Source organism: Panthera onca, chromosome C2 (assembly GCF_046562875.1).
Source record: "Panthera onca isolate mPanOnc1 chromosome C2, mPanOnc1 haplotype 2, whole genome shotgun sequence".
NCBI classification, from domain to species: Eukaryota; Metazoa; Chordata; class Mammalia; order Carnivora; family Felidae; genus Panthera; species Panthera onca.
Genome location: NC_138347.1, coordinates 97,044,623 through 97,072,373, shown reverse-complemented (window position 1 = coordinate 97,072,373; position 27,751 = coordinate 97,044,623). Strand labels below are relative to the sequence as shown.

Here is a 27,751-nt window from a genome sequence, read left to right as displayed (position 1 = left end):
AATGAATTTTCTAATGTTGAATGACCTTACATTTTTGGAATAAATACTACTTGATCATGATATATTGCTTTATAATATGCTGTTGGTTTCTGTGTACTTACATTTTTTATGAATTTGGCATCAATATTCATAGGTAAAATTAAGCTGTAGTTTTATATGCATTTTGTCAGGTTTTGGAATTGATGTTATACTCAATAAAATGTATTTGAAATTACTCTTCCTTTTCAATGCTCTGAAATAGTGTATATAGTAAGGTGATAATCTCATCCGCAAAGGCTTATAGAATTCCATATGAAACCTAAGACTGGTGGGATTTTTGTTGCTGTTGTTCTAAATCAGAAACTATTTTACTATTTGCTTTATTGTTTTTGTATTATAATTAGTCTATCTAGGTTTTCAGCCTCAAATTAGGGGAATTTTGGTAAGTTGTCTATAAGTTTTCCATTTCCTTTAGGTTTTTATACTTATTTGTATCATGCTTTTTGTAAGATAGTGGTCCAGCTTTTTTATGGTTAGTCCACATTAAAAAAAAAAAAAAAAATTGGGTGTGTTTCTGTTTTTGTCTTGATTAGGTTAGCTAATGATTTGCTCTTATTTTTTTATCGATTCTTCAGTTTGTTTCTGTTTTTGAACTCATTACTACAAATTCAGTTGCCTTAACTAGAACTAATGCTTGGGTGGTTTCTTTTTCTGAATGTTCCTGGTTATTATGGCTCAGGCTGCCATTTTAATTGCTCATGTCAGAACAATGGAGTCTGCAGTCGGTTTTCTAAAAGCTGTGAGTGCCTTTAAGGTTCCCACAGAAGGAACTGTGAACATGGTAAACAGAGATAACAAGTGGGCATTTCATAGTGTTGACAAGTTTTAAGCTTTAAAAACTGCTTTGGGGCGACTGGGTGGCTCAGTTGTTTGAGCATCTGACTTCGACTCAGGTCATGATCTCCCAGTTTGTTTGAGCCCCGCATGGGGCTCTGTGCTGACAGCTCAGAGCCTGGAGCCTGCTTCAGATTCTGTGTTCTCCCTCTCTCTCTGCTCCTCCCCTGCTTGCGCCCTGTCTCTCTCTCTTTCTCAACAATAAATACACATAAAAAAAAAATTAAACTGCTTTAAATCATTAAAGTAATACATTCACATTATATCAAATTAGGTAAACTGTTAATGATTTAGTTTCTTACAATGGATTTCATAGCTCTAATTTAAGTTCTAGATGTTGCATCTAGATGTTGCCATGATGAAGTAATTGAACTTGTTCATTCTTTTTATAACTCTTGTTCAACAATGATTCCATGGTTCCAGGAGCATCTGGGAGTAGACACAAGCAGAGGAGTCAGCTGCCATACTTTTTGAACAAAGTTGTTCTTCCTCTGCCTTTAGGCAAAATATAGACAAGTAAGCCATTTATTTCATGTTAACCTAGGCTTAACTCAGAAATGTCTGTTTTCAAGTTCTCCTGAAACATATTTGTATCACTTCTTCATTTGGACTCAATATTTTCATCTAAATAGGAAAAGGAAGAATTATACAATAATTTGCTTTAGACATCAGAGATCCCTGATGGACAACAAAGTTAACAAATTAAGATGTGAGAGCTTAGTCTTTCGAGTTAGCTGTAAATGGCCTAACTCTGTCATATAAAAGATGTATAAACTATTAACTCTGTAAGTTTCAGTTTCAACATATGTAGAATGGGGAAAACAATAACACCTTCCCTTAAAGATTATAATGAGGACTAAATAAGAAGATACATGTAAGTATTTAGCACTGAGGCATGTGGCATGGCAAAACTTGATAAATATTAATTATTTAGAGGTAGATAATTTTTTGAGCCTCTTAACTAATATTAATGTACAAAATTGTTCCCATGTCTTTCAACTTGTTTTTAGGCTCTGGCAAACATATTTCCCAGGAACAAATCTTATTAAGCTTTCTGAAGTTTAGAATTCTCGCGAACTACTCTGAGGTTTCTTAGGTCAGTAAGTATTGAATCAAACATCTTGTAGTTTTTGTTTGTTTTGTTTTCAAGATCGGAGTAACAGATACAAGAGAGTAAAATATATTTATTCAAAGCCCATAAATTTCATCTTCTGTGTAGTTGCTTATTAAGGAAGATTTTGAGCAGACAGGAGACATCACTCTGGTGAAACAAATCTGTAAAGTGGGTACATTGTTGATCATCGGGAAGGAGAGTCATGAGTATTGTCTATGCGGGAAGCTATAATTATGGTCTAGAATTTTTAAAATATAGACTGGGATAAAAATGGAAATGAATGAGCAAAAGATTATTTTGGAAGAATAATTGACTGTTTTAGGCAATTGATTTGGACATGAAGATGAGGAAAATGAAGGAATCAAAGATGGCTGTAAGTTCTGAGCCAAGGAGCCTGGAAGAATAATAGTATTATTGAAAGAAATGAATAAGTTGAGCAAAGCAATCTTCATGAATTCAATTTTATATATAATTAAAATAAAAGAGATAAAGTATAGTTGATTTTTTTCTATGTGTTTTCAGTAGCAATTGTACAAGAACAAACAGAAGAAACATTACATTGGATCTTCCTTTTTACTTATTTTTGAAGATTTATGAGATCAGACAATAGAAGGGTATATATTGTATAAAATCTCCTTATCTCCTTTTGGTTTTACCTTCTTTTTCTTCTCCCTGATTATGAGTTTTTCCTAATGTTGAATCTGTCCATGCATGCTTGACAAGTGTCATACACATGGAACGTAGCCAAATCCAACTCTAGAAGGGGGGTGGGGGACACAGAGAAAGAGAGAGGAGAGAGAGCTAGAGAAAGGAAGGGAGGGAGAGAGGGGGGAGAGAATATGGGTAATTGAAGGGTGAGTAAATTTCATCCCCTTCCCATTGATGAGTGGTAAGCACAGCCTTAAAGAAAGCTCAAGATAGGAAATGAGAATCTATTTTTTGCAGTCAAGCTTAGCTCTCACACACCTCTCTCAGGTCATCTCTCTGGACAGATGACAATTTTAGCATTTAAAGAAATGCATTTGCTTGGATTACATGGTCTCTAAATGTAAACCAAGTACTACTTCTTGATATTCAGCCACAAAAATATTAACCATCTCCAACCATGGAAGAGAAACAGGTTATACTGGACTTCCTAAAAGACGGTTCTATATTGTACTTTATGGATCATCTAAGGAAAATTTCCAAATATTATATTTCACTGACTTTAAAACTTAACTTCCTCTTAAGATGTTAACCTACTATATATGATATATATATATATATATATATATATATATATATATATATATCATATTCTCTCTCTTTTATTCCCTTTCTCCTTCTTTTCTTCCCCTGATTTCCTCATACCCACCTTTGTCATACATTCCCGGGACTTCAACCATTAAGAGCTATATGCGGGGTGCCTGGGTGGCTCAGTCAGTTAAGCATCTGAATTTTGATTTCAGCTCAAGTCATGATCTCACAGTTTGTTGGATCTAGACCCATGTAAGGCTCTGCACTGTCAGCATGGGAGGATTCTCTCTCTCCCTCTCTTTTTTCCCCTCCCCACCCTCTCAAAATACATGAAATAAACTTTAAAACAAAAGAACCATGTGAATCACTTTCCATAGATACCCTTACTTACTTAAACAATTTGATTGAAAAACCATTCTTGCTAAATTTAGCTTGAATCTGAAGTTTGAAAACATAGTTCTAGGTGTTTAGGGTATTAGAGGGTTTTGGTGACATCTTTGTAAGACTATAGCTCATCATAGCAAATAAATTTTATCTATTTGAAGATATTTTACATTTTAGTATGGATCTTTCTAGATGACTTATAGAGAATGGCATTTTATATATTCATTTATCTATATGACTAAACTATTGTCGATATTCATCTCCATATAATTTTTTCTTGTTTTCTAATTCTTTGCTCTCATCTCCTTCTTTAGTCTTGGGGAAAAAAAATGACCTAGAGCATGTCATTTATTACTTATTCTTAAAGACAACATAGCCTTTTGACACTTCTATTTTCTAGCGTGCCTTCCTGGATTTTATGGTTTGGATTGTGCTCACATCTGTGACTGCAAAAATGGAGCCAGTTGTGATGCAGTGAATGGACAGTGCATTTGCCCAGCAGGTTTCCATGGCAGCCAGTGTGAAAAAGGTATAGCCAGAGCATTTTTAGACATATGGGAATTCTGTGTGACCATGAGATCTTTCCAACTGAGGGCCAAAATACAAACTCCAATTGAAAACATGGAATAATCATCTAAACTTCCAACTTGGACATTAAAGAGACAAGAATTCATTCTATGCCAATATAGTTGTTCTTTCTGATTTTGCTTCTGATTGATCAAAATGTTTTGCTTCCTATAAATGAAATTGTTTAATATCTCAAAACATCACCAACGCTGTTAACATTTTTTTTTATATTTTTATTTATTTTTGAGACAGAGAGAGACAGAGCATGAGCAGGGGAGGGGCAGAGAGAGAAGGAGACACAGAATCTGAAGCAGGCTCCAGGCTCCGAGCTATCAGCACAGAGCCTGACGCAGGGCTCGAATTCACGGACTGTGAGATCATGACTTGAGCTGAAGTTGGACACTTAACCGACTGAGCCACCCAGGCACCCCAAAAGCTGTTAGCTTTTAGTGGACAAATGATCTCCCTCTGAATGAAAAATATTTCATTAAATGTTTTTAAAAGACTATGTTGGGTTCAATGGAATTGAAATAAATATAAGGGTTTTATGAAAAAATATTGAAAGATGTGAATTGGGCTTTTATCACAAGAAAGTAGTGGCAGCCATGAACATGGATGAATAGACGGAGGTGGGAATTTGGGCTACTCAGTTTGAAACAAAGTATTATAAAGTCCTAAAAGACTCTGATCAGCCTACTTCTAAACAATACCAAACTACATAGTTCTTAGTAAACAACTCTAAGTCTTACTCTCTATTATGTACAGTCTTGTGCATATCATTACAACAACCATGATAATAATACTATAATATATAATATAATAATTTGACTTTATATGAACCAAAATTATTGCGTCTTAAAAAGATTTATATATTAGTCTCATACCATATCCTCATTTGTCACTAGAGCCTTATATATAGTATTTCTTGTCCATCCTTTATTCATTTATTATTTAGTGATTCAATAATGTGCTCTTGTTATGTGCCTGATTCTGCATTAAAATGTGGGAATATAGTGGAAAACATAGAGCTAACAGTCTTCTGAGGAGATACACAATAAATAGCTTTTTAAGGAAAAGTATTAAAATCCCCTTAGTTAGTGGACTCAGTCTCTTTCCTTAAATTCCTATCTTCAAAAAGCTTACCCACATTCTGACAGATATAAACCATTGTCGAAATATATAGATTTTAAGACCTGAATGTGAAATCGTGTATACAATGCAGTCTCTTTCTGAAAATTCCAAAACTTCCCTCCCTTCTTCTGACCAACAAATATCAGTTTACCATCCCATTTTGTTAGTTGGGACTTAATCTTGAGGAAATTGTATTTTTTTAAATTTTTTAATATGTATTTATTTTTGAGAGAGAGAGAGAGTCAGAGAGTGCGAGCAAGGGAGGGGCACCGAGAGAGAGGGAGACACAAAATCTGAAGCAGGCTCCCGGCTCCGAGCTGTCAGCACAGAGTTCGACATGGGGCTCAAACTCAGGGACCATGAGATCATGACCTAAGCTAAAGTCGGATGCTTAACCAACCGAGCCACCCAGGCACCCCGAGGAAATTGTATTTTAATCTCAATTTAAGTGCATCAGTGAAAGCTCAGAGGGTTAATTTTTCAGTATTCCTTGGTAGAGTGTTCACCTGGAATGTTTGGAGACAATTGCCATCAACTTTGTGACTGTGAATGAGAAAGGTCCTGCCACTCAGTAACTGGAAAATACTTCTATCCACCTGAGAAAACTGGAGCCACATGTGATGCTGGTATGAACCGAAGCACCTCATGATGTCCCTCTGATTCATGGTTCACATGGAGATATACAGACGTTTTCATACTAAAAACATTACTAAATTAGAGAACATTGCCCCACCACTGCTTGTCACCTTGCCTTAGTACAATTACCCAGGGTATATAGCTGTTGCATCACAGGCACCCAAATCCAGCACCACAGCTGAGACAGGGCACATTGTAAGTACCTCAGAGTAATCCAGTTAAATACCCTCATCACAAAAGTTATTCAGAGAAGTAACTAAAATTAAGGCAATTAAGGTACGATTCCAAATAGTATTCTTGAGAACCGAGTTCCCACCTACTCATTGTAAATTGAGATGTATCCTTTATTTTCCATTCCACTCACAAGAATGACCTGGAATGTAAAATCCTAAATCTTCAGGGAGAGTCTTCAGAAGAGGAGAAAGCAGATTGAATGGATCCTTGATACATCACTTGCTATTTAACTTGATGGATGTTTACTAGATGAAAAGATTTTATATATTTCACTATAGCCCTAAAGGACTGACCCTGCCACAAATTATGATCCAAAGTAGAGCATTTAATCTCAGAATTTACTTTCCTCCTTGCCAGAAAGAAGGGTTGAGGCTACATATTGCTAAGATCATTTCCAGCACTAATCTATGATTCTGTAACTTGGAATTTCAGTAATGCTGAGAAAACCATAGTAACAGGCTATAGGAGAGTACTTCTTACACAGCGTCATCTCCCCCACTCCACTTTGCTTCTAAGAAATAGTGGGGGGGGGGGGGAAAGCTACTTTTTGGAATGCCTTGCCCCATCTTAAACACTTTGCATGCATTCATTTAATTCTTACCACCACTCTATGCGGTTGTTGCTATGGTTATTCCTATTTGACAGATGAAGAAATGGAAGCACAGAAAGGTAGTAAGTGACAGAACCAAGATTTGAACCCAGGCAGACTGTTTTCAGACTTTGGGTAATACTATTAGTGGTCAATACTGTATGTGTGAGTATCTGTATACAGGCCAGAATAAGGAACCTCCAGTAGCTCATCAAGAGTGTTATATCCTTTCCTCTACTTTTTTCTTCCCTTTCTATAGACTTTGAGACCAAGGTAAAGGGGTTATGAATACTGACTTGGAACCTTATGGGTTCTTCCAACTCAGGCACTTGTTGATACGGGCATTGCTTTCTTGCAAAGCTGCTTCATTTAAATGTCTAATCCTTGTGTTCTGCTGCACTGCAGGCTTGTGAATTGAGCCACTGTCTATTTGTCCATCCAGCACATGATAGTCTGTAGCAAATTTTTGTTGAAGGAATTCTGGCTTCTCTTCTCTGCATTCTTCGCGGGGTCATGGTAGACAAAAGTCCTGGAACCTTGTCATATCTAAACTAAATATGTCAGAATAAACATTTACATAACATCTTGGTGAAGCCACAGCATGCATGTCACCAATGAAATGCTCAGGAAAGGCAAAATGCTTGTAGCATTTGTGGTTTGATCTAAATATCGAGAAAAACCACTAGTGTTTATTGAATGCATACTATGTGCCAGACATTTTAATTTATGCTAGGTGCCTTTGCAATCATAGGAATTGCTTTTGGTTCTCTATCCGCAGAGATATGTTAGAGAGGCATGTCTAACATGCCTTGTCCATTAACCATAGGTGGCTATTTAATTTAAATTTGGTTTGATTTAAAATTCACCTCAGTCGCACATTACATGTCAAGTGCTCAAGTGGCTACGGCATTTGATAACGCAGTATAGAACATTTTTGTCTTTGCAGAAAGTTCTATGGGACAGCACTCAGAAGTGGCTTAATGCTAGCCACTAAACCAAGAGAGCTGGTGGACAGGCTGGAAATTAAAGCCTCACTCTATGGACTTTCCATGGACAAAATTCCTGTATCACATAGGCTCTTTCATCCACAAGTAATTACCACGTGACAGTGGATCATGTGTACTAATGTGTCCATTCTCAGTGGGCACTTCAAGGCCCCTCTTGTCACGAGCTCTTTGGGATACCCACAGCCTACACAGATGTACTACAGGGTCTTTTATTTGCATTTTTATTTTCAATTAGGCACAGTTCATCTGTGATATTAACTGTGAGCAGCTGTGTCTATGCAGGCACTATAAAGATAAAAGACCTCATTTTAATTTGAACTCTGGTAAAAGACCCATTAAACAGCCATAATGTTAATTCATAAAAGAATGTAGCAGCTTTTTATTGGATTATTTCCCCACCCTCTTGGTAAATTAACATTTGCAGACATTCAAACAGATGTCTTAAATACACATCGTTATTAACATGAAAATGTGGTATTTTTATAAATTAAAATCAGATTCTGAACTGCTCAGGAGAGATCCTGATTCATAACTCCTTTACAAACAAGAACACTTAGGTCTTACCACCAAACTTCCTCCCACACACTGGGCAGAGGTGAATGCGTTAGTTTGAATTTGAAATGACAGAATTCTTTTTTAACTTCCTAAAGTTTGGAGTTTTAAAGAAGAGATTCATTTCAGAGCAGCATTTACATCACCTCCAAAACTCCTTTACCTACCGTTGTACCTTCCTTTAGGAAAGAGTTGAATTACTCTATCAAAGCGATTAATTACAAAATTGATTTCTCAGTCTCCATTTATACCATATTTAAAATCTAAGTAGTTAATTACTTAAGGCAAGAGCTCTAAAGCACCTCTTAAGCCATCTTCATTGTCCAAGAGAAAAAAAAATCCAACTGCTCGTGGTAAATTTAGGTTGAATCTCCAATCCAGCAAAGAGAATTTTGAGGCACTAAAGAAATGTTTAACAAAATTTTGCCTACAGACTCAAGACTTGCTCTAGTATCTATTTATCTGTCATCTGTCTATCATCTATCATCTATCTATCCACACACAATTATATATATGTTACATATTTTTATTATGTATGTTATATATTTTTATTATCTATGTTTTATATTTTTATTATATATATGTATATGTTATTTTTTTTCTGAATTTTCCACTTTCCAGTGTTCTAATTTCTTATTTGGTCTTTCTTCTATATGTATGCTTGATACTTTGTCCTTCTACACAATATTGGAGAATGACCAAAGAGCAACAGGCAAGAACTTAGAAATCCAGCTCCGCCATTCACCTGGGATATAACAAGTACGAAGATTTCTTAAGCCACAGCGAACCTTCGTTTATCTCTTTCCAGAATGAGAAGGCTTACGTCACTGCCTTGCCTACCTCACAAGTGTTTGTTAGAACCAAATGAAATAATGTATTAGGAACCCATTTTGTAAACTGCATAGAGCGAGGTGACTGTTATTACTACAAGTTAAATTTCTCTGATCCTTAAATATTGGTAAGTTTATTTAATTCCTAGTCTTTCCAGTGTGACTAGAAAGTATGAATCGATTTTCTGTTTCCATGGGCTGGACTGGGCTGGACTTTCTCCCTAACCTCACAATCCTTCAGAGACAGAACCTGTTAATTCTCTACTAATTCTCTTCTGGACTAATACCAAACACCCAGACTGGGGTGTGATATTTGAAGGACCCCTTTTAGTCCATCTTTAGTTATTTTAATAAAACGTTAACTCTTTTTATCCCTTCCTTTTATTCTTCCACCAGTCGTAATCACAACCCAATTCAATTTAAACATAGTTATATCCCTTTAGTACATATAGCAGGATTTCACAGAGTTAGGTATACAGGAGATCTATGGCCCTTTTGATATATTTTAAGAGATGAAAGAGTTGAATTTAAAAGCATTTCATTTTCAACAACATAAGCTCAAATGATTGTGCTTCAACCTAAAGACAAATTTCATATATTGCGTATTCTGAGCGAGTGTTGCCTTGTTCTGACCTCAAGACAACTAATCCATTTTCCCTGGGTCCCTCAGAATGCCACTGTTGTAAGCTCTATTGAACAATCTAATTCTGAGAAGGTACTTTAAAAATGTAAGCTGCTGTCCTGCCTTCTCCTCTTTTCAGTTTTGTCACTAACTTCCTTGACACCCCCAGCTTCCTCCTGTTTTCCATTAAAGTCCTTACTTTTATTATATAACATTCTAGCATGGGAAAAAGATACCACATGGTTAACCAGAATTCTTTACAAGTCTATCATTATCCTATTCGTTTCCAAGAAATAGTAGTAAAAAGACTGTGTGATAAAAAAGCATATTTGAATTGCCCTTATTTTTATTTTTCTCCCTCACAGAATGCAGGTCAGGCCAGTATGGATCGAACTGTGCTCTGAAGCGTCAGTGTATCCACAGAGCTCACTGTAACTCTCATGTTGGAAGCTGCACTTGCCCCTCAAAGAGAATGGGTCCAACGTGTGAGGAAAATGATTTGGGCGAGCCTCAATAACCAAATACTAGCAGCTTTTCAGTGGGTGAATAGAATGTTGCCAGGGTTCACCCATGGTTCATCATCTTAACTTTGGCAGAGAAATGTACTTACTCAACAACTATCTTCGGCCCGGCTTCGCCTGTTGTGAGGTGAAAAACAGGACGTTTCAACTTTATGGCTTCCAAAGACAAGTTCCATTCTCTAACCTACCCTTCCCAACTGCTTTTTGCTGAAGAACATGCCCAAGAAAAAGAATGTTTTTTCAAGATCCCAATCATAGTAACATTTTGGACTAATAAATAAAACTCTTTTTTTTTTTATATGCACAGGCGTTATTTAAATTTGGAATGAAGAACTGCTTCTCAGTTCAGGTTGGACTGCACTGAAATATTCACACCTATTCACCGAAGACCTCAGTGGCTATTAAGTAGCTGGATCCTCTTTAGAAATGTCTAGAATTTCATCTATTTATTCTCAGTATCCTGCTTCACAGTTCAGTCTGCTTCAGATTGTTAATGTATTGTATTTCAAACATGACTTTTGGTGTGGGAGACTATTAAGACGTAGCCACATAAAAATCAGTGTAAAAGTATGATGTGCACACTTATAATGAATCATCAAAATGTTTAGTGGTGTTCTCCCCATCAATGGTCAGCCTACAGGAAAAAAGTCAGTGAGCAAGGCAAGTTCTTAGCCAGCCCTCGGAGACAGATTTCCCATAGAGAAGGGCCTGCTGGGAATTAGGCTTTTAATCCACATTGGTATTCTTCACCCAAATTGCTCATCAACCAGGTAGGTTCCACGGCTGACTATTTGTAAGCATACACCCCCTGATAAGCCCAAGAAAGATCTAACGTTAAATATGATTGTATTTCTTCTTCTCAAGTAGTTTATGAACTAGTAAATCTAAAATGTCAAACTACTGGTTAATTCACATTAGAAACAACAATTTTCTTGATTGGAAGTGCTTTTCTCATGTTATCTCTATTTGATTGGGATAAAAATAGAAAAAAAAATCAGACTAGATATTTGACTTAAATATAATGTCTAGAGTAGCTTGTGAATCAAAACTGATTTAGGATAGAATTTACTGAAGGGTTTATCAAAAATACTTGGTGTTATCAATTCAGTATGGTTTCTGATGTTTACTTACATTTCCTATATCTCAGCACATTTAACAAATCTATAGCATACATATAATAGGCCAAACTTAATGTTTTTAAATGCTATCAAGGACTTGATAAGTAACACTTTAAGAGATTATTCTTTTTTTAATTTTTTTTAACATTTATTTATTTTTGAGAGTGAGAAAGACAAAGCATGAGCGGGGAGGGGCAGAGAGAGAGGGAGACACAGAATCCGAAGCAGGCTCCAGGCTCTGAGCCATCAGCACAGAGCCTGACACAGGGCTTGAACTTGGGAACACCAACATCATGACCTGAGCTGAAGTCGGATGCCCAACCGACTGAGCCACCCAGGCGCCCCTTAAGAGATTATTCTTAAATTTGGCTTAGTCTTAATAGAGTCATGATGACCTTATCTTTTTTTTCCCTCAAACTACAGTATTTGGAATTAAAGTTTTATGTTTATATTTAATTTCATTTAAACTATTTTTTATCAACTCAGTTGAAAACTATGAGCATTCTGAGTACTTGCTCATTTTCTTTACCATTTTTTTTTTAAGTGTCTCTTGGCTATACCTATCTGACCTGCAAAGAGAATAAGATATAAAAACAACATTCTCTTTTGGGCTGCCATCCACCGCTGGACTCCCTTCATTTCAAGACTTAAAAAAACAGTGACTACAGAGAAAAGAAGCAAGAAACCAGATTTCTCTTCCTTACTAGAGATGTTATCTCCTATTAAGACAGGCAAGAAACTCTAGATTTGGCAGGGTAAAAAAGAGTAAGGCTTCTTTTGGTTGAATTTGTTTCCTTATGTACTGCTTAACTTTTTATAAATGTGAAACCATGTGTGTAAAATGCTAAGCACAGTTCTTGGCAAATGTCAGGCGGTCCATATATTATCTTCTTTCACCTCCTTTTCCACCCCAAGCTCTAAAACAAATTTTGAGAGTGGGCAAAGTCAAAGCATGTGCTTGTACTTGCACAGTCACGTGACCCATTAAACAAATTGAGTTTCACTTTCCTTCTTATACCAGTCAACAGGAAATAATGCAAGTGGCTGTTGCCCCATTTCTTTACAAAAAAAATTGTAGGTTGTCTTTCATATCAAAAAAGAAAACAGAGACATGTTTAAAGTCTGGAATATTTTCATCTTTCTTAAGTCATCTTGAATAATGTTGATTTAGGTGGTACCCTGCAAAAGTTAATAGTCATATGGTAGGTCATCCCTCCTAAAAATAGTCCAGTCCTTCTGCTTGAGAACACTGGTAGATACCTGAAAATCATTTCAAGCAATACCATTTCATTCACGGACCAATATACAATGAATGATAATCTTAAATAATTGAATAACCAGAAAACTCTAAAATAGAATTTTCTTGCAAACTCATACAACAGAATTTAAAAATTCATTTTTTAATAACTGCCATTTTAGAATGCTTCAAATTAAGAAAATAATATATAATGACCTACATTTTTGAACAAATAAAGTATATTTTTTTATATTTACAAGGATTTAACTGAGCTTTCCACATGTAGACAGTTATTCTGGTACAGTGAAGGGTGATTTGGCGTCTAAGAAATAACTTGCACAAAATTACAAGGAGTTCAACTATTGTTTAATGTTTATTTATTTTTGAAGGAGGGAGAGACAGAGTGTGAGTGGGGGCGGGGGCGGAGGGAGAGGGAGACACAGAATCTGAAACAGGCTCCAGGCTCTGAGTTGTCAGCACAGAGCCCGATGCGGGGCTCGAACCCACAAACTGTGAGATCGTGACCGGAGCTGAAGTCGAAGGCTCAACGGACTGAGCCACCCAGGCACCCCAAGAGTTCAACTGTTGTTTAAAATGAAGCATGATTGGGACACCCGCGTGGCTCAGTTGGTTAAGTGTTTGACTCTTGGTTTCAGCTCAGGTCATGATCCCATGGTTTGTGGGTTCCAGTCCTGCATCAGGCCTATGCTGACTGCGTGGAGCCTGCGTGGGGTTCTCGCTCTCCTTGTCTCTCTGCCCCTCCCCCCTCTCAAAATAAATAAATAAACTTAACAAGATAGAATGAAGCATGATTTAGTAGGCATGTCCTCCTCACACTAAAGTCCAACACTGAATTAGAATCATTGTCATGAGGAAGAAATAATTTATATTACTCTTATTTCTCCTCCGTATAGAGTCTGCCCTTGGAATTTAGAAATTCTGACCCCAGAAAGAAACTCATCTACCCATTATACCCGTTTACAAAAGTGCCTATGCTGAGATAGTTCAGGCTCTTTCACTTGAAATACAAGATCAGAGTGGGGATTATTATGCTTTTCTGCAATAATATAGCTCAAGTTTAAAGAAAAGTGAGCAGATGTATGGAAGTGTGCTGGCTAATTTGGACTTTCAATCTAACATGCCTGGGATATACCATTTCAGTTTAACACCTAACTTTCCCCCTGCTTTTTCTAACTTCTACACTCATTTATTGAGTTTTCCAGATGAGACAGCTATTTGACACAGGTTAAATTATTTTTAGAGAACTTGGAAATCATTCCAAGAGTTAGTGGCAAGAATGGCATTTCCTTTGTTAGAAATAGCAAAGAAGGTTTGGCTTCTCCTGGGCCTCTTTCACCTTGGTTTCTCCAGGACCTGGTAATACAGATGTAGCAAGAATTTAAAAAAGCATTTTGATGAAGTGAACAAATAATAGCAACTGTCTACACTCGAGGAGTTATGTATGCAATTCAGTTGAAATAACTTTTCATGTTTCTATAATAGAAAAAAAGTCAAAGTAGCTGAGCTTTTAAAATACATTTCAAAGTGATTCCAAAGTTTTGACCGTTTTAGCTAATCATGTGATACTATGTTCTATTTTTCCTGCTTATGTTTTATTTGTTCTAAATAAAAGACATAAAATCCAATAGTTAAGGTTCAGGAAATATATTTCAAAGCAGTAGATACCTCTTTTTTATATTCTTACAAATTCATACTCTTCCATCTCTAAATCTTCTGTCAGGAGTGTATGAAACACCAGTTCATCATTCTTCACTTTAATGTTTGTGTGCAAATAGCTCAAATTTCAAAGAATATTAATTAATTTAATGTTTATTTATTTTTGAGAGAGAGAGAGAAGGGAAGGGGCAGAGAGAGAGGGAGACCGAATCCCAAGCAGGCTCCATGCCATTAACACAGAGCCCAATGCAGGGCTCGAACCCACAAACCGTGAGATCATGACCTGAGCCAAAACGAAGAGTCAGACACTTAATGGACTGAGCCACCCAGGTGCACCAGTATATTAATTAATTTAAATAATGAATATTAACATTTTAATTAATATTCTTCCACTGGATATCTTAAAAATGTAGAGAAAGTTTAATCATAATGCCTCGACTTAAAAAGGACATAAAGATATTGCCCAGCTTTCATGAGACAAATTCTCAATAGCCCATTAGGCAAAAAGATTCATGTAAAGATTTGAATATTAAGTGCTTAAGTGCTGACAATATTGGTCTCTTGAAATGTAGAGTATTAGTTTGTGAATAAAATTCCATATGTAGGATTTGGATGGATATAGTAGCAAATGATTAACACAAATAATGAAGTTGTGACTTATTAGTTATCTAAATGCTCAACTGGTGATATTTTGAATCATTTACTAACTGAGAAGTACTTTCATTAGTGTCAGTTTTTAAACATTGCCTAAAAAGCAACTTTCTGTGTTTTAACTCTATCTTGAACTTCCTAACTCACTCAAAATAATTTATTAAGTGTCTGCAACACTAGATACTGTTAGAGGCATGAAAAAACCAGTAGTGAACGAGATGGATGTGGTCCCTGCCTTCATAAACTTACAGTCTAGTAGGTGACATTAGCCAAAGAGACCAATGTTTTTCAACATTCTTAGCTTTGCAATGAGTTTTATAGTTCATCAATCCTTTTATGGTTCACTAATCCTTCTCTAAGTCTATTTCTCACAAATTTGTTAATTCTCCTTTATTAATACATGCTTTGATAAGTCAGATGTATTCCACCTAACCTTAAAAATCCACACAGCAGATTTTACTCTTAATGCCACTACAGGAAATGAAATATTTTTTTAAAAACCTTGTGAAATGCCATTTTACATTTTTAGAACACTGTATTATTTTTTGCCATGCAAAATGGAAGCCTCCTTTCAAATCTGTTAGTGCAACTGTAACACCACGGGGATTTAGGGAGTGGAAGCACAAGGAAGAAAAAGAGTATTTCCCTTATTCTGACAACTGTCGTATAGTTCACCATCCACCACCGTCTTCTCTTTTGGCCAGGACAGTGTTTCCTGGTGATAGAGGAGGGTTTTTAGGTGGTTTTTCTTTTAAGAATCTGCTTTTATTACAAGGCAAGTCATTCTCTCAAGCATTAAAAAATATCTTGCTCTTTAATAGTGCCTTAAAACAAGATTATTCATTTATTTTTTAAATTGTTGCAAAATACACACGATATGAAATTTACCATCGCCGTTTTTCAGTATCCAGGTCAGTGTCATTAAGTACATTCGCGCTGTTTTGCTGTAGTCATTAAGGATTATTTCTTTTGGGGCGCCTGGGTGGCTTGGTCGGTTAAGCGTCCGACTTCGGCTCAGGTCATCTCACGGTCCGTGAGTTCGAGCCCCGCGTCGGGCTGTGTGCTGACAGCTCAGAGCCTGGAGCCTGTTTCAGATTCTGTGTCTCCCTCTCTCTCTGCCCCTCCCCTGTTCATGCTCTGTCTCTCTCTGTCTCAAAAATAAATAAACGTTAAAAAAATTTAAAAAAAAAAAAAAAGGATTATTTCTTTTAATATCAGAAGAATTACCTGATGCCATTTGAGTAACAGGTACAGTCCCCAGTACCACAGCTATGGTATAGAGGCTCCCAAGGCCCTGGGGCCTTAATGCAGCATTTCCCAGTGAGTATCCCATGGAATGCAAATTCATAGTATTTAGGAAGGAGAAAAGAGGGAAGAGAGAGAATTCCTTGGGTCTTACAGTAAAAAACAACACCAACAACGAAGAAATTCTGTGCTAAACAAATAAATAGCAGATTGCACTGCCATACTTATTAAGAACTCTAATATTCAATTGTGATTTGTGAATTTTCAGTAGGAAGGCATAGTATGCAAAAAATTCCAAATTGTTTAACTAGGAGTCCCTTTTTTCAGGGGCGTTTTGAAAAACTAGTATCCCAAGGAACACCTTTGGTAAAAAAATGGGAATAAATACATAATTGAGTGATCCCTCGGAAACATCCATGATCTGATACCATGATCACACATTTTTATGGTGTTTCTAGTAATTGCCTGAGAGAATTCTGAGCAAGGCCTGTACTACTTTATAGCTTCTCATGGATTTGCTATGAGCCAGTATTTCTCGAATGGAACTTGGGAAATGCAAAGTAAAATGTTGATAAAGCTCTTTTGAAGAGTTCTGCCTTTCTTGCTTATCTGATTAGTATGTGAAATTGAGTCACTTTTAAACATTAAGGACAATTAGGAAGAGGTGAAATAAATTGTATTCTTTTTAAATGAAATATTATAAAACTTTTATAGGAATATGTATTAGAAAATAAAAGACCAAAGTTTTACTAACATCTGGGCATTTTATAGTAGTTTTACATACCATATCTTGAATAACCCCTGGGGATTATTTAAATGATTTAAAAATTCCAAAGAGAATGTTTAGTAGCATACTGGAATGAATATAATTCCTTTTTGAGAATCACTAAATGGTTACATAAGTCCTCGTCATATCATAATTGAAGTGTATAAATTCTAATACTACAGTTATTATGATCTAAGTATTATTTGCTAATGATCCTTATATCATTTATTAAGTGCTTAACATAAATTAGCCCCAGCTCTACATGCACACACACACACACACACACACACACACACACACACACAGGCCTATTTATGTTTTTGGTAAAAGGTTGTGGGGAATTTCCTTTTGAATTATATATGTAAGACAGTTTTGGTTAAAACTCTTTAAAATTCCACATTATTACAAATGAATGTACAGTGTGGCATTCAGAAAAACCATCTTTCTCTCTAACAAAAGCCTCCAGTACTACATGACTTTGATATATATATTTACATTTTAAATTAATAAATAGTGATACGAATCAGTTCACATAGGATCAGGCAAAAATAACCTTCTATTCATAATTTGAGATATTATAACCTAGCTATATTACATGTCAGAAAACCAAGCAAAACAAGGGGGCAACACTTAAACAGAGTATAGAATCTTGCATTACTTGGAATCACAGAAGCACAAAATTGGAAAATACCTTAAAGCCCCTCTAGTCTTTAAGTTTTATAGACAAGGAAACTGAGGCTCAGAGAATTCGGTCCCACAGTGAATAATACATCACAGAACCAAGACTCTCTTGTCCTATATCCTTCGTGTTTTGCTTTTTGGTTGTTACCTTTTCTGAGACACGTGAGAAATTCCTTTAGCTAGAAGGGTCAGTGAACTTTGCTTTACAGAAATCCCTTTGAATTCTAGCTGTAATACCATAGAACTTTCAAACTTACAGTGCCCCCCTTTTTTTGGATATTCACACTGATTCTGGAAGCAGTAGTTAGATACAAATATAAGGAATGGAAGCCAATAACAGGTCCATGGTCCTGGTGATTTCACGGTGTTCCAAGAAAAATAATCTGAATTTTAAAGGTTTTTATATCTTCTTTACCATATATTATCCAAATTTATTTTGAAAGACTGTTTAGCCTACATATTTTAACAATATTTTATTTTGCCATTGCTATCACTTTCTATAATGAATAATAAGCACAATTCCTATATTTAAGCCACATATACATGAATTCTTCATTTAAGTTTATCATATAAGTGCCAAAGAAACCTCTAAAAAGTATTTTTGGTTGCTACACCACTTGTAACCATAAGGAAAAGTTGCATTAATGTGTTTTTCCCCCATTAGTGTGAAAGCACTTGGGATCAAAAACCCCAGAGATATCGGGGTGCCTGGGTGGCTCAGTCAGTTAAGCATCTGACTTTGCCTCAGGTCATGGTCTCGTGGTCCATGAGTTCAAGCTCCGCGTTGAGCTCTGTGCTGACAGCTCAGAGCCTGGATCCTGCTTCGGAGTCTGTGTCTCCCTCTCTCTCTGCCCTCCCCCGTTCATGCTCTGTCTCTCTCTCTCAAAAATAAATAAACGTTAAAAAAAATAAAAAAAAAACAACCCAGAGATATCAATGCATCAATTCTATATACATTTAATTAACCAAGTGTACTGTCTGATACTCAAGAATTCAAAGAAATTTAGAATATACATATATATATGCATATATATATACATATATACACATATATGTGTATATATACATATATACACATATATGTGTGTATATATACATATATACACATATATGTGTATATATATACATATATACACATATATGTGTATATATATACATATATACGCCTATATATATACATATACTTCTAAGGCAATGCTTATCAACATTGATCAGGAAGCAGAACAAGTGAATATCATGGTACTCAAAATGATATATGGATCAGTGAAATATTCAATCATACTACATGAGCTGGAATCAGAACTATTTAGAAAACTATAACTTCTATTATAGGTATATAAAGCAGAAATCTTAAACATGGGAATATATGACACCAGAAATATATTAACTATTCTATTAGGCACAATCACCTTTCTCAGAAATTCCATCAATACATATTTTATGATACTTGGACATTCATTTTGTCAGACTCAACAATTCTTGGACATCAGTTTTTTAAAAGAGAACTGTTATTGATCAAAATGTTAAAGAAAATCCAATCAAATGTGAACTTGGTAAATGACTGGCCATATTCAACTAAACAGTGGAACCCTTCTCCACATTTTCAGCACACCATTGTAGAGTTTGAGAAGTGTTGTCTCCAAGTCTATATTATAGTTTACTGATCAATTATTTAAATAATAGGTAAATACAGTGACTGTATTTCAGTCTATAAATGTATAATTTTTAAAAATAGAGAACCTAAAACTTTATTCAATAATGTACTTTTTAAAACAAACTTGGGTATATAAAAATCCTGCCTCTTCTAAATAAACACTTTATGATATTTTTGTGATACTGTATGTTAAGAGTTACAAGCATCTTCGGGTGCCTGGGTGGCTCAGTGGGTTGGGTCCAGATCTTGACTTCAGGTCAGGTCATGATCTCACAGCTAGTGGGTTCAAGCCCCCCCTCATTTGATTTGACAATGTCAGTTGTCAGTTCACTGGAAGGTATGATGTCTTTTCCACTCTGATTATTTGAAATATTTGTTGTGACAAATTAATCTTTTTGAAAGACTTTTCCTTTCTCCTTTATCTCCTTGGTCTAGTCTTGCATTTATAGGTATTTTTCTCTTGGATATTTTATCCTGATTTCTTTTTTTTTTTTCTTTCTTTGTAAACAGTAGTATGTTATCTTTCCTAACTCACAGGGTTGGTGTCAAGTTATTGATTCATGAGGGAATATTTCTTAGACAGTAAAGTATTGTGTGTATGTTATTATCCTTTTTATCATTATTTAATCAAGCAAAATGCAGTGAGTCAACTGGCTCAGTGTATAGATAAAGTAGTCTTAACAGATGTTTTTTTCTCAAACATCTGATTGTGTTTATCTTTGGGTGATGATAATAATTACATAATTAGCTAGTGACATTTATCAAGTTCTTAATATATACCAGACACTATAATAAGCATTTTTCAAACAATTTAATTAATCGTCACAATAATTATTTGGTAGATATGGGCCTGTATCTGAGTTTTCTTTTTAACGGTTGAGAAAGTTAATACCAAAAAGAATCAGATAACTTATACAGGTCCTATGGCTCTTAAGTGGGACAGAGCTCAGGTTTGCCTGATTCTGGGAGCCAAGCTCTGGACTATATTATGCATGCAATTTTGAAACACTCCCATATAAGATGAAAATCTATAGCTGGAAATGTTGGAAGGTAATAGAAATTTGGTGAATCCAAATAAGAGTGTGTTCATACTACAGATGCTGATTCAGACACATGGATTTAGTCACATTTTCAACCACCATTATTTTGCTGTATGAAAAATGCATTTGTATACTCTTTTGGAAGATGTATATAAGAAATTAATAAATAAATGGTATCTCCGGGTGGTTTTGACTTTATACAAAAAACATTCACAGTAATTTCAGCTGCACCTTGTTCTGTCCCAATTCCCAACCAGATTCTTAAAAATCAGAATAAAAAAAAAAAATCTTTGGGTATTCTAAGATATTGCATGCTTTGGTTCTTCACTTACGACAGTATTTCCAGCTAACTTTTGTCCCTACTTATTTGTCCACTTAACATCAGGCTTTTGTTACGGACATTCTTTGCTGGGGCAAGGACATCAGGTTTTCTTTTCACATTTTTAGGTACATAATACTCTGTTTCTCAGGACTCACAGGGATAGAGCTTACATTCTTCATTTAAAAACTTTTGACAATGACTCTTTGCACCAAGAAATCCATCATCTATACCATCCCCTTCCTACTTAAGTTTCTACATCCATTCCACCACGTGCCCTCGAGCCACAATGAAGAATTGCTTTACCTCTGAACTCACCATACCCCCATACCATTCTGGCTGCTCAGAATGCTCTTTATTCTCTGCATGGTGAATTATTCATCCTTAAAAGATCATTCAAAGAGTCTTACCTAATCCTCCACCCCCACCCAAAAGCATACAGAAGTTTTCTTTTCAAACTTCTACAGCACAGAAGCTGGCACATAATGGGAGAGAAACAATGATTTATGGAATTGTCAACAGCATTAAAAATGAATTAGAGACTGATCTACCTGTCAGGAGGCCTCTTCTCTCTTAGAAAATTTAGAGCTCCTTGTTTAAATTTCAAACACTCATTTCCCTTGTGGCTATTATTGGCTTGGACCAGCAATAGCCAAATGAACATATGTGGACAGTAGATGCCAAATAATGTGATTTTATTGAAATATGCATGTGGCTTTTTTGTTGGCGGGAGAGTATACTGCTATCCCACCATATATACTTAGTTCAAAAAATGCAGCATAAGGAAAAAAACAGATCCCATCTGCCAGGCAAAATAGCTATAAAGTGGAGAAATCAGGTTTTTAATGAATCCATTGAGAGTGACTTGAGTTATTTTTTAATGTAAGAGCAAATAAACTCTTGAGCAGAGCTGCATAGCCATGTAGTATTCTTTTAATTTATAGCTAGGCCAAGTCCAAATCCTGGTTTTAGCTAAATTAGAATGTTCCCAGAAGAGAGAATGATTAGACAATACAAGCAGGCTTATATTGGCCTCCTAAAATTTGGCTCACAGTCTAAAGGGACTAGAATTCCATTCTCAATTCAAGACATGTAAACACTTCTCTACATATTTATGAGACTCACTGCACAAGTTGGCTGGATTTTTCTGTTTTCTTTAGCGCATATCCACAAAAACAAGAGTGTTGCTCTCCCATATTCCAGTCTGAAGGAGTGTGGGATAAGGGCAAACACCTGTTCTTTCTTCTTTCTTGGCCAGTATTTTCTGTCTCCATTTTTGGACTTCCATTGTGATCAATGCTTTTTTTCCCCCCCTTTTTTACTCATGGGATTATTTGAAATATAATTCATTCATAGGATTTTAATGGTTAACAAAGAAAGATCCTCTATTGATAAAAATTAATTATGAGGTACATCATGTGAAGACCAAGACATCATAAACAATCAGAGGTTTTGGAGGCTTGTCACTATTAAGATGTATTGTTTTCCTTAATATTTCACAGCATTCTCCTTCACAGCAGGATGGAGAACTCTGCAGAAACATGACTTTGAATCTCACATGAGTCCTGTACCAATTGAGTATGTTGGATAGGGGTTTAATATGTCTACCCCAGGAAGTAATAGCTTTGTGATCCAAGCAATACTTACTCCTTTGTTTATTTATTTATTTATTTATTCATTCATTCATTCATCCATTCATTTAATCCTATTAATGAATTTGTTTATTTTTTTCAAGTTTTTATTTAAATTCTAGTTAGTTAACATATGGTGTAGTATTGGCTTCAGGAGTAGAATTTAGTGATTCATCACTTACATATGACACCCAGTACTCATCCCAACAAGTGCCCTCCTTAATATCCATCAGCTATTTAGCCTATCCCTTATCTGAATAGACAGGGACAAAGTTCTTCACTCAAAGTTACAAGGAGATTAAATAAAAATAGATTGCAATACTGCACCGTAGAGATTCTGAATAAATAGAAGTGGAATCTGCACAATGCAGTCTATGTAGTCTATGTAGATTACATCAGTTTCATCTGTTAATAGCAATACCATTGACAATAATAATAACAGCACTTTTTCACTGAGTACAGAAAGCTGGCCTAAGACTGTATGTGTATTAGTTCTGTAACTCCTGCAATAGCCCTTGTGCAGTTCCTCTTGTTATTTATATTCTTTTATCTGTAGAGAACAAGTCTACAGTCTCATAAATACTGTCGTGTACAGGACAGTATTTCCCAAATAAAAAATCAGAACATGGGAAGTGACCGTGGAAAGTTTAACATGATGGATTTGAAATTAGAGGCTTTCTCCGAAAATAGAGAATTAAGAATTACAGTTCTCCCTTCTATGACATGTCTTTATATTTCAGAAGGAAAGTAAAAAAAAAATCACATTTTTAGTATTTATCAAGGGAATATTTCCAGTGGGCTCAATCATTCCTCTGGTATTCATGCCTTTGAGTAGAGTAAGTAATCTAAATATCTAAATTACCCAGAATTCTAGATATCTATATTCTGTTACTTTTACTAGCAGATAAATGGCTATTGGTTTTGGAACAAAGTTTCTGATACTATTTGGCTGGTCCCTAAAAGAATGGTATTACAAAAATATTTGCTTTCTACCTAAAGCCAAAGAAAGGTGAGGAGGTCACACTCATTAAGGATCACGGAAGTGGCATCCTGAATTAGGAAGGAGACTGAGATGTCTGGGAAACTGATCACAGATTTTGAGTAAAATGGTATGGAAATTGATGAAATAGAGAAAAGACTGGATAATATGGGTCATTTCTAAATCTGTGATCAGATGAGCTGTAGAAATCTGATCCCATCCCATCTTACTCTTTGTTATTTTTCTCAAGTCCCTGCAAACCCCAAGCCACGGAAACCCCACCTCACTATTTATGGTACATAATTGACACATTGTGTCATTGTGACTTAGACGAGTCACTATATTCTGTAATTTCTATTCTACTTATATCAGGCGTGTTATCATGAGGAATTGACTGCTCCTTTAGCATTGTGCTCAAGGGCAATTTGCCCCAGTGACTCCTTGGAAAATGCTGGACTCAGCATTTTCAGTCACTATGGGAGGAAAGTGAGAGTGGGGAAGGGGGAAGAATGGAGAGGAAAAGAAAAACCAAGACTTATGACCTCTAGAGTCTTGGGCAAATATGTTAGCAATGTTTAAAGTAATTGAATCCAAGGGTTGAAAGGACCTTAAAAACCCCATATTCTTAGTCTTCACTCAGCATCATTTTTATAACTGTCTGATATCCATCCAACTTCTTCTTGAATATCAGTTTGTTCCCTTATTGTTAGAAATGTCTTTCTTAAATTAAGACAAGTGCTGACTCCATAGAACTTCTAGTCTTTGGAAAATAAGTCTTGATACTCCTCTACCTGACAGTCTTTCAAATGGTTGGAACCAGCCTTCATGTTTCATTACTCTTTTTTTTTCGCCAGGTGAAAAATCATCAGTGTTTTCACAGCTCCTGATATCATTTGCCAGCCTCCTCTGAAAGTGTCCCAGATTCACAGTGAGTCCTTTTCACGATTGCCAAGTTGTAGCTGTTGTTTAAAATAATTATTATATAAAGCTTATTGTTTCTCTCCTAATTGTTTAAGTAATATATGCTTATTGTGGCAAATCACCCATAATCTCACCCCTGAAATAACGACCCTTTATGTTTTCATGTACTTCCTTTCGTCTTTATATATTTTAAATTGTTTTATAAAATAGATTATGTATACATTTTGAGTCCTGCTTTGTTTCTCATGTTAATTTCCTACCTCCTTAACACTCTTTGAGAAGATGTCTACAGCAATTCATCCTAAATTTAGTATTTTAAATAATATCCTGATAACATCTTCTTCTTGACCCCTTTACCCTAAGTGTCTTCAGAAATTCTTTTTGAAGTACTTGGTCAACATCAGGACTATGGGTTTAAAGACTTGTAGCAACTGCTAGGTAATCATTGATGATAAAGCACTTCAAGTACAATAGAAAGCCAATTTTTTTTTTAGAAAGTTGGTTTAAACTGGGAACACTTCTCTCTTTGTTGACCAAGTCTTCCTTCTTGAAAAGACACTTCTGAAGCTGATAAAAAAAAAAAAAATTGTACTCTATTCACAAGGCATTTAATCTTTGTATTCTTATGGTGACAAACTGAGTTGCTATTAGCCAAGGAGACTGTCTCTTGATGACAGAGGTGAATCCCCAGTGAAAGGAATCAAGTAAAGGTGAGGCAGAACAAGGCTTTGTAACCATAGTTACTTTAAGTCTAAGATTATAAACATATTGCCTCCATTATGAAAGATGCATTAACATTCCTTTATGTCCAGTCTTAGAAACCTTGTTATCAAGGCTAGCCTGTTTACTTACTTATCTCTTAAGAGATGGCTAGGCTTAATTAACACTTAAACATTAACCTTGAAAATAGTCCTAGAAAGTGATCAGGGAGGGGGGGATAGAACTCTTTGAAAATGGGATGGAGTGATCTCAAAGAGATACTCAAATTCTAAGAGAAGCAAAGACTTTATCTTATGAGCCTCTTCAAGAATTTGTTTTTGCTGACCCAGAAAATTCTGGAAATGACCTCCTATGTCTCTATACATGCACCTGAATGAAGTGAAGGGTGAAATGGGGGTACTTTAGAAAGCAATCCCTAAAAACAAAATTGCTATGTACTTTGCAGCTAATCATTCATCTAGTTGTAGCAGATGTTTTCTTGTAAATGGTAGAAAATATTCACCGTAAACCACTGGAATGATTAATATATTCATAACAATAAAGTAGAATGTTCTTTTATGACTAGGCTGTCACCACATTTGGGAAACTGCTGCCTCAGATTTTTTTTCTGCCTTTGTAGCAAATATCCTGACAACCACACAATTTTAGCTTTTGCATGAGAGGCTGGCTATTGAAAACCATTACATCTATTATAGATGTAATGTATTGTTTCTATATCCATGGAGTTTTTGAGATGAAGATTCCAATAGAAATTGTCCCTACCTATGCATAATAAATGTCCAGGGTAAGAAGTTTTCAACTGGCATTCCAAAAGTTTTCTAAAGTCTAGCATTAGCCTTATTTGAGATCTTTTCTAAAGTGTCTTTTTCCTTTGTAAAGCAAGGAGAAACTTTACTCTCACTCAAAGCAGGACTAGATCACTTTATGTGATAATCATCTCTAACTTGACTCCTAATGCTTACTTGACTCTTATGCATATTGCAGAATTTAGCTTAAACATAATTTTCTCAAAGAAACCTGTTTTTCTGCACTAAATTAACTAGCCCACCACCCACTACCTGATCATATTTTATACCTTCACAGTCTCCTAAATTTCTTCATGTGACCTAGCAAATTTGTAATTCTCTTACTCAATGCCTATATTCTCCACTAAGTTTAAAACTATGTCAAAACAGAGACCTAATCTGCACTTTCTCATTGCTGTTTTCCTGGAACCAAAGATAGTGCCTTGTACATGGCCAGTCTTCCACAAATATTTGCTGAATGAATAATATTGATGCATTAAATATACTCTATTGGGATCCTTGAAGCATGAGCTTTCCCATAATATCACTTAACTAGTTTTATCTGAGAAAGGAGATGGAAGTGGAACTCCATATTTTGAAATGCAAAATCTAGAATGTCTGGATTTAAGCATATTCATGGTTAGTGAAAAAGTCTACCATTTTGGGAAAACTCAAGGATTTCTCCCTTTCTATTCTCTATCATACCCCAGGAGGAGGATAAATATGAAGAAAGGGCAGTATTGGATCATACACAAGGATATAAAACCCTCCATGTGACAATGAAAGGGGTTAAATCATCTTGTGATCCAGTAAAAAATTTCCTTCATACTTGGGAATCAATTTTCATGCTCTTGGTAATTGAGAATACATGCTATAGTAAGAGAAAAATTAATGGCATATGATCAGAGGAAACCTTTAGAAAGTATAGATTATTATTTCTATTTATTTGCTTTGTTATAGATTAAACCACTAATACTGTTTTATTTTGTTTTAAAGAGAAATTATATAGTAACATTTTTAAGTTTTCCTCTTTGTAGAGTCTCCTTATTTTCAGGGTATTGAAATAGCTATTCCAGGTAATTACAATGTATACTGAGGAGAAGAGACAAATCTCCTTTGCAAAAATATTCTAAATATTTTATGTAGGTACTCTACCCCAAAGGAGGTGGAGCATAACTCCCCATTACTTAAGTATGGGTTATGAATAGTGAATTCTTTCCAAAGATATCATACACATGGGGTGGGATAGAATAAGTTTACAGTGAAGAAATCTTACAAACACTACCTCAGCGGGGTGATCAAGGTTAACATCAGCAGTGATAAGTCATGTTGGTGATATGATGATGTGATGAAAATGATACCTTATTTCTTGTGATCTTCCTCCTAAAACTCAGTGTCCCAGTCTAATCATGAGAAAAACATCAGCCAAATCCTAACAGAGGGATGTTCCACAAAACACTTGACTAGTACTCCTCAAAATCATCAAGCCAACAACAAACAAGGAAAGTCAGAAATTGTCACAGGCGAAAGAAGCATATGGAAACACTACAACTAAATGCAATATGGTATCCTCAACAGGCTAGGACTCAAGGTAAAAATTAAGAAAATCTGAGTGAGGTGTGCACTTTAATTAATAGTAATGTATCAGTATCAGTTCATTAGTTGTTACAAGTGTACCCTACTCATGTAAGATGTTAATAAGGGAAACTGTGTGTGGGAATTCTCTGTAGTATATCTGCAATTTTTCTTTAAATCTAAAATTGTTCTAAATTGAAAAGTCTAATTTTTTTTTAAATGACTCTTTCAGCCTTAGAAATCTTATCAGACTAAAATTCTTGTGGCCACAAGTTGAATCCTATTTATTCTGGTTGTTTTTAAAAGAGTAGGATTGTATTTGTTTCTTATGGCTGTCATAACAAAGTATCACAAACTGTGTGACTTACACAACAAGATTGTCTCATAGCTCTGCTAGATACAAGTCTGAGATCAAAATGTCGGCAAGTTTGGTTCTTTCTGAGGGCTGTGAGGAAA

At 35.5% G+C, this 27,751-nt stretch overlaps 2 long non-coding RNA genes across 3 annotated transcripts; both read left to right on the top strand.

The window, feature by feature from the left end:
- The first annotated feature begins 1 nt into the window (after position 1).
- LOC132683353 (uncharacterized) lies at positions 2–27,394 on the top strand. Of its 2 annotated transcripts, none has more exons than XR_009612176.3 (6): positions 2–1,389; positions 1,884–1,969; positions 4,008–4,136; positions 24,149–24,222; positions 26,431–26,574; positions 27,123–27,394. It is a non-coding gene; the product is annotated as an uncharacterized LOC132683353 (long non-coding RNA). The 2 variants fall into 2 exon arrangements; XR_009612175.3 differs by having other exon boundaries at positions 1,884–2,601.
- LOC144617370 (uncharacterized) lies at positions 5,719–12,810 on the top strand. The gene is made up of 3 exons (XR_013557772.2): positions 5,719–5,931; positions 10,141–11,066; positions 11,959–12,810. It is a non-coding gene; the product is annotated as an uncharacterized LOC144617370 (long non-coding RNA).
- Positions 27,395–27,751: the final 357 nt, after the last annotated feature.